Source organism: Pecten maximus, unplaced genomic scaffold (genome assembly GCF_902652985.1).
Source record: "Pecten maximus unplaced genomic scaffold, xPecMax1.1, whole genome shotgun sequence".
NCBI classification, from domain to species: Eukaryota; Metazoa; Mollusca; class Bivalvia; order Pectinida; family Pectinidae; genus Pecten; species Pecten maximus.
The window spans coordinates 25,653-36,821 of NW_022982794.1; positions in this window are offsets into that span (position 1 = coordinate 25,653).

Genomic DNA, 11,169 nt, shown 5'->3' on the forward strand with positions numbered 1-11,169 from the left:
GAAGAACCTAGAGTGGTACTGGTAAGGAGGGGAACCTCGAGTGGTACTGGAAGGGAGTGGAGAGGACCATAGTGTGGTAGGGTGTATAGAAGGGACACAGTGGAAAGGGGAAGGTCTTTGATTGAGTCGAATTATAGAGAGAGAGATGACCTGATTATTGGAGGAGGCAAGAGAGGAAGAGGGTACTACAGAGGGAGATCCTGGAGTCTATCTTACCTTATACATTTACGAAATAGTCACTCTCCATTAATTTGATTTCTATTCTTTTTCCTTTTTAGAAATATAGTCGTAAATTAACATCACCGGTATACCGAGATATCTAAAAGCATGATCACAGCTCAATTGTAAACATTTTGAAGCCAGGTACTTAAACGTTAAGGACAGACAGACTGAAGGACAGGCGAACATATGTAAAGATGCGGGCTTAAACAGTTTACTGCTGTAAGTCAAGTGTATTGAATATGAACAACCCTAGAGGAGAAAAAGGCCAGGGATGATGAGGGGACCAAGAGATGAAGGGGGTACTTTTGGAAGGATCTCTGGAGATGAAGAGGGCCTGTGAGGGAAGGGGTCAAGAAGAGGGAGAGAGAAACTGGTTAGGAGGGATTCTGGAGATGGCGTTTGAGATGGACGAGATGATCAGGAGATGAGGACGGTACATTTTGAAGAGACCTTACTGACGGAGAAGCCCTATACACTTTGACACTCACGTCAGCTTTATTAACTCTGATAACTACATGTAACTGATATCTTACTATGATGAACAATAATTTCCCTTTAAAAAACAAACTCAACGATTGCAATTCAAATTGATACAAAAGGTTCAATGCTCAACACGAATGATTAAACACGAAATATTACAATTGACTCTAGGCATTTAAATTGACCTTCGGAGATTTCCACTGATAAAAGTTACGTAATGTTATATACGAAAAAGGGAACCTAGAGTGATTAGTAGAGATAGTGGGGGTACTTATAGCGGTATGAATATTGAGGGAAAGGGTGTTGGAGGAAACCCTAGATGTATACTGGGTATGGATGTTCAGGGGACCGTATAGTGATAGGGGTATGAAGGAAAGGAGATCCTGAGTGGTAGAGGGTATGGAGGGTAGGGGACCTTAGGATGGTAGAGGGATCCTAGAGTTGTAATGGGTATAGAGCGAATTGGACCTTAGAGACGTACAGCGTAGAGTGGTAGATGTATATATAAGGAGGGATCCCAAGAGTGGTAGGGTATTACGGAGTGAAACAGTAACCTAGAGTAGTATTAGTAGATAAAAGTCGGGACTACAAAGTGGTAGGTTGTGTAGAAGGGACATACTGGAAAGGGGAAGGCCTTTATTTGAGATAATCACAGAGAGGCAGATGAGAAGGAGAAGCCTGGAAAGGAAGAGGGTACTTGATTCGGAGGACTCGTGATGAGAGAATCGGGAGTTGAAGAAGGTACTAGATAAGAAGTGCCCTGCAGAGGGAGAGCCTGGAGTTGACTTAACCTTCTGTATTTATAAAAAATGATCACTCCCCATTAATGGTATTTCAAAATAAATGCATCTGATTTCAACTCAGGAATTAACATCACAAATACACCCAGATTTGAAAAATCAGGATCACAGTTCAATTGTAAGCTGACCAGGAGAGGAAGAGGGTACTTTTAAACGGGATTTGAGGAGAGGATCCACAGGAGGGAGAGGGAATCTGTTTGGGAGGGACCATGGAGATGAGTGGCACAGGGCGTTTGAGGTGAATGAGGGGACCAGGAGCGGAGGACGGTACATTTAAAGTTAACTTTTACTGGGGAGAAATCCTTGACAATTGTTATATGACTTGTCCTCCTTGCTTTAAAGCTGCATACCAGCTTGTAACACACTACTACGCTCACATCAGCTTGATTTACTCTGATAATTATATTTGGCATATTACTAAAGGGAGCCCTTTAGTGGTAGGGGGTATTGATGGGAGAGGACTTGAGGGGTAGAAGTATCGAGGAGACGGGGCCCTAGAGTGAACTTTACTGGGGAGAAATCCTTGACAATTTGACACGTCACATTGTTATATGACTTGTCCTCCTTGCTTTAAAGCTGCATACCAGCTTGTAACACACTACTACACTCACTTCAGCTTGATTTACTCTGATAATTATATGTGACAGGGCATATTAGTAAAGGGAGCCCTTTAGTGGTAGGGGGTATTGATGGGAGAGGACTTGAGGGGTAGAAGTATCGAGGAGACGGGGCCCTAGAGTGGTAGGAATATAGAGGGGACCCAAGGGTGGAAGTGAGAATGAAGGAAAACGGGGTATTGACGGGGAGATGTCTCTGAAGGGATAATGGGGGAATTCTAGAGTAGAAGATGTGTGGAGGGGGAGGGAGACCCTACAGACGTACTTGTTATGGTTGGTCAGGGGACTGTAGAGTGGTAGGAGGTATGGAGGATGAGGGCCCAAAAGTGGTAAGGGATATTAAAGGGGAGGGGATCCTCGAATGGTAGGAGTAATAGAGGGAGAATTATTGTCTTATACACAGGTAGCATTGAATTCAGTCAGTGAATCTATAAGACAGTTGACCCATAGTGATCCTTACTCAGGTAGCCGTAGCTATATCATCAAACATGTCTGTGTTTTAGGGTGTAAACACTGGCGTTATGCAGACATGGTGGACTTTCCAGTTACATACAATCTCAAAACAACCAATGGTTATTTGTTAAATATTCACATGACGCATCATGTGTCTTAATGACACAGAACTTTGATATATGCATTGCATTTCAGTACTTGGAACTCGATATAATATGGTAATCACATGATATCAAGCATACAGAATACGTTAACATTGATTGGGCAACACAAAAGATTTAATTTGAAAAAAAATTAATAGGCATTGGACGTCTTCCACTGATTACAAACAAGATATATTGATGTACATTTAAAGGATCTGTAGAGTGCTAGGGCCCCTGGGTATGGACGGAAGGGGGCCCTTGAGTGGTAGGGGTATTGAAGAGGGGACCATAAACAGGTAAGTGTATGGAAGGGGTGGGCCCCATAGAGTGGTAGATTGTGTGTAGAGAGAGGGGAAAGTAGGGTGAAAGGGAAACAGATTACTGGGGACCCTCGAGTGACTGGGGTATGGAAAGGTATGGGACTAGAGTTGTAGGGGGAATACATGTTTCCCTAGAGTTGTAGGGGGAATAAAGGACACATTAAATGTTAGGGGCATGGAAAGGACACACTAGACCGGTAGGGAATATGGAAAGACAAGGGACTGGAGTTGTAATGAGAATAAATGGCACCCTTAAGTTGTAGAGGGTAGTAAGATGGAGGAGACTAGAGTTGTAAAAGAATAGGGGGAATAAAGGGCATCCTAGAGTATTAGGGAGGATCAAATGTAGGGGACTAGCGTTATAGGGGGAATAAAGGTTACACTAGAGTGGTAGGGTTATGAAAAGGGAGGGGACTAAAACTGTAATGGGAATAAAAGGCTTCCTAGAGTGGTTGAGAGTATGAAAACGGAGGAGAGGAGTAGAAGTATGCAAGGTTGTTATTTTTAATACAATTGGTGTGCTACTGGACAATAGCCTGAACCTTTACCAACTGGTTATTGCAAAGAAGTTATTAAAAGATTTAATCACATCTGATCCATGTGACCTTGAAAGTAGGTCAAAGAAATTCATATTAACAAACTTGGTAGCACTTCATTCCAGCATCCTACTAGACACATTTCATCAACCTGATTTGTTGGGTTATTGCGAAGAATTTATACAAATGATATGCATAACAAATTATATCTATGTTAAAGTATGTCAAGGTCAAGGTCAAATAGGTCAATGGGTTATATGTATTGAGTCTTTTTCACCTGAATTAACTTTTTATCTTTTCTGGAATCTGAAAGGTAAATTATATTTAGGTGAAAGTGTTGACTCTAATATAACCATAATGAGAGTGTTTTACCATTACTTCTGATTATCCAGGTGAAAAATACAGGCTCTGTGGGCCTCTTTAAATTACTTACCGGTTCATTTGTTATAGTAATTATATGATACTTACCTCTAAAATATGTTGATTTTGTATATGAATTCTTCATACACTGGTGGTCGAGTATAAGTGATGATTCTAAAAGCAAGAACTCTTAATTTTCTTTATACACAGGTAAAATCGAATTCAGTCAGTGATTCTATAAACCAGAGTTTTTTTTTATCTTTATACACAGGTAGAATTGCATTCAGTCAGTGATTCTATATGAAGTGGACAAATAGCGATCCTTACACAGGTGGCCGTAAGTATATCATCCAACATGTATGTGTTTAAGGGTGTAAACACTGGTTTTATGGAGACATGGTGGACTTTCCAGTGACGTACAACCTCAAAACAACCAATGGTTATTTGTTAAATATCCACATGACGCATCATGTGTCTTAATGACACAGAACATTGATATGTGCATTGCATTTCAGTACTTGGAACTCTATGTAATACAATACTGCACTCATGTCAGCACGATATAATATGGCAATCATATGACCTCAGACATACAAAGTAAAATAACATTGACTGGGCCACACAAAAGATTTAAATTGAAAAATATTTAAATGGGCGTTGGACGACTTCCAGAGATTACAAACCAGATATATTGAAGTACATTTAAATGATCTGTAGATTGGTAGGGCCCCCGGGTATGGACGGAAGGGGACCATTGAGTGGTAGGGGTATTGAAGAGGGGACTTTAAACAGATAGTGGTATGGAAGGGGTGGGGCCATAGGATGGTAGAGGGTATGTAGGGAGAGGGCACAATAAGGACGGGGACCCATGAGTGTCAGGGGGATGAAAAGGGGAGGGGGAGATTGGGGAGGATAGGGATCAGAGTTGGTGGGGAAACACCATAGAAAGGTAGGGGTATGGAAAGGGAGTGGACTAGAGTTGTAGGGGAATAAAGGACACCAAAGAGTGGTAAGGGGTACGGAAATTAAGGAAACTCTAGAGTGGTAAGGAGTATAGAATTAAACGGAACCTATAGTGTTAGGGGAGAACGGACTTGATCAAAGAGTGGTAGGGGATGTAAAAGGCAACCCAGTCTGGTAGGGGGTGTAGAAAGGGAAAAGTTCCTTGATTGATGGTGATATGGTGGGGACCCTCTAGTGGTTAGAGGTATGGACGGGAACCTAATACCGTAGGGAATAAAGTGGTGAGAGGACCCTAAATTAGAAGAGTGTAGTGGCTGTTAAAAATCTGTGATGAGAAAGGTGTTTGACTGTAAGAGTTCATTCAGACCTCAGGCAGGAAAAGGGGCCAGGAACGGAAGACACTACTTGTTTAGAAGGACTCTGGAGAAAAAAATGGTATTTTATTGTGAAAGAGGAAGAAGGCATTGAAGGTGAATCCTAAAAAGCGAGGAGATATCTGAAGGGGACCGTGGAGAGAAATACTCATGGATAGGTAGGAAAGGGGTATAAAGTAGGACCGTTTGAAGGTAGAGAGCAGACAAGGGGAGACGGGGTCAGCAGAGAACGAGACTTCTTGATGAAGGGTGAACAAGGAGAGTGAGTCGAAGAGTAAGTAAAGGACCAGGAGAGGAAGAGGGTAATTCATTGGAAAGGGACCTGGAGATGGAGAACAAATAGAAAGAGATATTATCAAAAACCTAAGAGGGGAAAAGGCATGGGACATAGGACATGTAGGTGACCTTGACAGCAAGATCGAACTTTTGGAAGGGACCCTGAAGATGGAGAGGGTCCTGGGTAGATGTTCAGGACAGGGTGCCAATAGAAGGGGACGGGATACATTTATAATTTAGGGCCAAGACCCTTTAAATGTACACAAGGTCATGAAAATGCCAGACAAGTATAAATGGAACCTTACAGGAGAAGGGAGACCATAACATTAAGTGGGAAGGGACCTTGAAACCTGGGAAGTTTAGGGACATTAAATGAGACTTTAATATTATAGACAAATAAGGATCGTCTTATGTTATTGGTGATTGTCATATAAAACATTTCCATGTCTTAAAAGTGTACAGACAAGACATTTAAATCGGCCTTTTGATATCAGAGATAAGTTGATGCATGAATAGCACAAGACATGCTATTAGCAATACATTTAACACATTGATAAAATTACCATGAATCACCAGAGACTTGGACCACTTAGTTACTTTCTATGGGAGTTCATGAATGATGTTAATATTGGCATACAGAAAGTATATAAAACATTTTTGGAGTGATGAGTTGTCTGATAGGGAATATCTTGCCTAACACAAAAGCAAACAGAAAAAATGTGTTAAACACAACTTCATACTTTGTATAGAATACAAATAATCCTTAGTTAACATTAATTATTTCATTTATACATATATAGCTAAATGAAAAATGCTGTCGAATTCCACATACTAACAAATGTATATTACTATGATATATTCGGTAACTACCCTAGTGGGTAACTACCCCAGTCGGTAACTACCCTAGTGGGTAACTACCCTAGTCGGTAACTACCCTAGTCGGTAAATACCCTAATCGGTAACTACCCTAGTCGGTAACTACCCTAGTCGGTAAATACCCTAGTCGGAGACTACCCTAGTCGATGTTTACCTAACTGTAACTCACTAGACGATGACTACCCTAGTCGGTAACTACCCTAGTCGGTAACTACCCTAGTCGGTAACTACATAGGTATAACACACTGATCGGTGACCGTGATCTCCCTAGTAGGCGACTTCCCTAGTCGATGACTACCTAACTGTGACACACTGATCGGTGACTACCGTAGACGGCGACTATACTGCAAGAGATATAAGCGACCCCTGGTGTTTTGAGTTGTAGTGATCGTTTAATGTCAGAACACTGCGATAGGGTAGTTTTCTTAAAGTATACTGGGTATTAAAACATGTCTGTACTGTAGGCAGATAACCTGTGTATTGGGTAAAACGACATACATGTACTGTGGGCAGATACACCTGTGTATTGAGTGTCCTCCTAGTTTTACAATACATTTCTTGAATATGAAATATTGAAAGTGGCCGCCATCGGTCCTTTAAGATATAAACCTTCAGAAATTGTGGCCATTATTACAAAATTCAGGATCTAGGGAATAAAAGGACCTCCGAGTAACGGTTATGGATGCAGGGGATTTCTTGGATGACATGTGGGGGGTCTAATATCTAGTTTTTGAGGATGGGTCAAAGCTTTAAGATGAGATGGTAAAGAGAAGGACGATTGTGGAAAATTCAGAGAAATTCTTCTGGGGGCAGAGTGGAAGGGAACTGAGATGTAAGTAAGTGATAGGTAGTTTAGGCGTCTCCGGGGACGGGTATGAATTGAGGGCAGGGAACGGATAATGAAGATTTTGCTTTTGGGGATATCGTGGCACCGGAAAAAGGACCAACATAGGACAATTTTTGGAAAAGGAGATAATTTCTTAGGACGGTTAGTGGGCACGAAAATATATTTTTCCTATTTGCTATAAAATGATGTGACTGGACCTTATTGTCAGCACACTGAGGTATGAAATACATAATTGTACATAAAAACATATTAAGCTGTAGAACAATATTCGGTCACGATGAATCCATGCGTTCTGTTGTAATCTCAGAATGTCAACATCGAGTGACCACGCCTTTCTTCATTGTTTATATCCTTAGGACGTACACATTAAAGTTCATGTCACTCTGTATTGTTAAATAGTTTTCTTTCTAACACGTTGTTTAACAATGAAACACAGGTTCAATGTCCGATTGTAATTGTTACACATATGGGTAAATTTTGAATTTATGTTTGAACACAACAACAGAAATTCTTTTTAATAAATACATTATTTGATAATTTCCACATCTGTTCTGTCTTTTTTTCGAAAATGGATTTCAATGCTTGTTGTCCAGCGACCGTATCTGGACGTTTTCTTTGGCCTTCGTATTCACACGTGGTCAGGTGACCAGCAGGAAATATCATATTAACAATTGGTCTGTAAATATGATCAACGTACACAATTAACGTATTTCGTATTCTATACAAAGCATTTTGCGATGTTCTGTTACAAATACTCCCATGCGGTTTTTTGTTTCGGAAGCTCTGATGTTGGGAAATGAGATGCGCTGGCTCGATTTATAGAGCAAGTGTTAATGTCCATGTTTTGATATTGGTGTTCTTTAGTATCAAGTCGGCAAAGAAACGAACAAACGTTGATAGACGAATGCAATGAATCATTATTAATTCAAATAAAATGTATAGATGTTTTACAAAGGCATTCTGTATCGTGTAGAAGGTTTTCGATTATACATACATATTTGTAGATTTACCCTAGGTAAAACCGACATCAACGTTGCCATAACAGCCGATCAAAGTTACGATTACGAATGGATTGACAAGGTAAAATTTGGAGCCTTATACGCAGCATGCCTTTTTCGTAAAACAACATTCTTAAATCGTATTCATTGGTGTTGTTTTATCATAGCAATTGAAACAAAAGAAAACCAACAAAAGCATTTTAAAAACAACAAAAAAAAACCAATGAAACATTTTCGTGTGACGTCATCGGAATGTACAAGTTGCAACAATGTACAATAGTATACATTTTACATAATTAATACTTAGGAACATAATGGGTTGCAATATTTACTCAGTTGTGTTATTCAAGTTTGTAAACTCTACGCCTACCCAGACAGAATGTATAGATCTCCCGGCTGGTATTGTGTAGACCTGCCCGGCCACTTTAGGTAAACTTACCCGACCAGTTTATTGTGCAGATGGGCGTATACGAAAAATATTCATAACATGCAATGTAACCTTACCACCATAGTTATTAAAGACGTAGGTTGTGCAGTAGGCCGTTAAGGTAGCGATTAACGGGAATGGAGATGTTCTGGATAATTATGAAAGTATGTACTTTGGATAGATACTCCCGTGTATTCGGTAATACCAAACGTAAGTTAAGTGGGTAGATACTCCCGTGTATTCGGTAATACCAAACGCAAGTTAAGTGGGTAGATACATTTGTGTATTCGGTAATACCAAACGTAAGTTAAGTGGGTAGATACTCCCGTGTATTCGGTAATACCAAACGTAAGTTAAGTGGGTAGATACTCCCGTGTTTTCGGTAATACCAAACGCAAGTTAAGTGGGTAGATACACTTGTGTATTCGGTAATACCAAACGTAAGTTAAGTGGGTAGATACTCCCGTGTATTCGGTAATACCAAACGTAAGTTAAGTGGGTAGATACTCCCGTGTATTCGGTAATACCAAACGTAAGTTAAGTGGGTAGATACACCCGTGTATTCGGTAATACCGAACGTAAGTTAAGTGGGTATTTACTCCCGTGTATTCGGTAATACCAAACGTAAGTTAAGTGGGTATTTACTCCCGTGTATTCGGTAATACCAAACGCAAGTTAAGTTGGTAGATACACTTGTGGATTGGGAACTCAGAGATACCTAAACTTTGGGAAAATACACCTGTGTTCAGGGTAATATCATATGCCTGTACTGTATGTAGATATACCGGTGTATTGGGTAAAAAGACTTAAATGTACTGTTGGTAGATACACCTGTGTATTGGGTAATAAGACATACCTGTACTGAGGGTAGATACACCTGTGTCTTGGGTTATAAGATATACCTGCACTGTGGGTAGATAACTTGTGTATTAGGTTAGAAGACATACCTGTACTGTGGGTAGATACACCTGTGTAATGGGTGATAAGACATATCTATACTGCGGGTAAATACACCTGTGTAATAAATTATGACATACCTGTACTGTTGGTAGATATACCTGTGTATTATGTTATAAGACATACCTGTACTGTGGGTAGATACACCTGTGTATTGGGTCATAATACATACCTGTACTGAGGTAAGATAACCTGTGTATTGGCTTATACGATATACCTGAACTGTTGGTAGATACACCTGTGTATTGGGTTATAAGACATAGATGTACTGTGGGTAGATACACCTGTGTCAAGGTGTGATTTGATTCAGAGTTGGTATATTTTTTAAAATAGAATAATCATGTGTATTCAAATCGGGGACGTATAAAGCCTTCGTTACCTATATGAACAGACGTTTGTGTATGCGTGTTTACGTGTGTGGATGTTTGTGTGTGTATATGTGAGGGTTTGTGGATGAGTGTGTAACCAGATCGACGGAATACAAACAATTTGGGTAAATATATGTTTAAAACACAGTTAAACAGGTGAGAAGCACATTTACTTTTTTTAATCGCTTTTCGTTAATCGACGTATCAAACATTCCTCTTCCTCTTTGCTGTCAATACTCCTCCTAGTTTTACAATACATTATTTGAGTATGTTAATAATCATAGATAATAATTCGGCTTTTAATGTCAACATCGAGCGAACACGCTTCTCCTTATTCTCTCTGTCCCGGGTCTGTAAACACTAACGTTTATGTCTCTGCTTGCTTTGTCAAATCGCTTTCTTTCGAACCTTCTGCGTTTCAATGAAACACTTGTTAAATGTCTGATTGTATTTGTTAATTCAGATTTCTAAACTCTGCACGCTTACCGCGCCATAAAGTGTAGACATGCCGACTACTTGGCCTACCTAACCAGTTTCTGTAAACTAACCTGGCCACCGTCGTATTGTTGATACAGATGTACACAGAAAAAATCAGTTACCAATCGTGTAACCTTTGCAACAGTGATAACAAAGCAGAAAATTGTGCAACAAACCGTGAAGGTAGTGATTAACGTCATCGGGGTTTAAATACCTGTATTTAATCATTCAGTTGGTATCTTATCTTTTTTTCGTATTAGGTTCTCTATCGTGGATATATGAATCTTGTGTGTGTATGATATGTAACATATTTTGGGGTAACAACGAAAACCTTACTTTGGTGCGATACATGAGTGTATTTGGTTATATTACATACCTGTATTGTAGACGGAGGGGTCACGAGTTGTAATGGTAATAAAGGACATTCTGGATTGGAAGAGGGTATGGAAAGGGAGAAAACTAGAGTTGAAGTGGGAATAAAGGGCACTCTAGAGTGGGAGAGAGCATGAAAAGGGAGGGGACAAGAGTTGTAGGTGGACATAAATGTAACCCTAGAGGAGTAGAGGTATGCAAGGTTGTTCTTTTTAATTCAATTTGTGTGCTACTGGACAATATCCTGAACCTTTACCAACTGGTTATTGTGAAGAAGTAATTGAAAGATTTAACACCTTATCA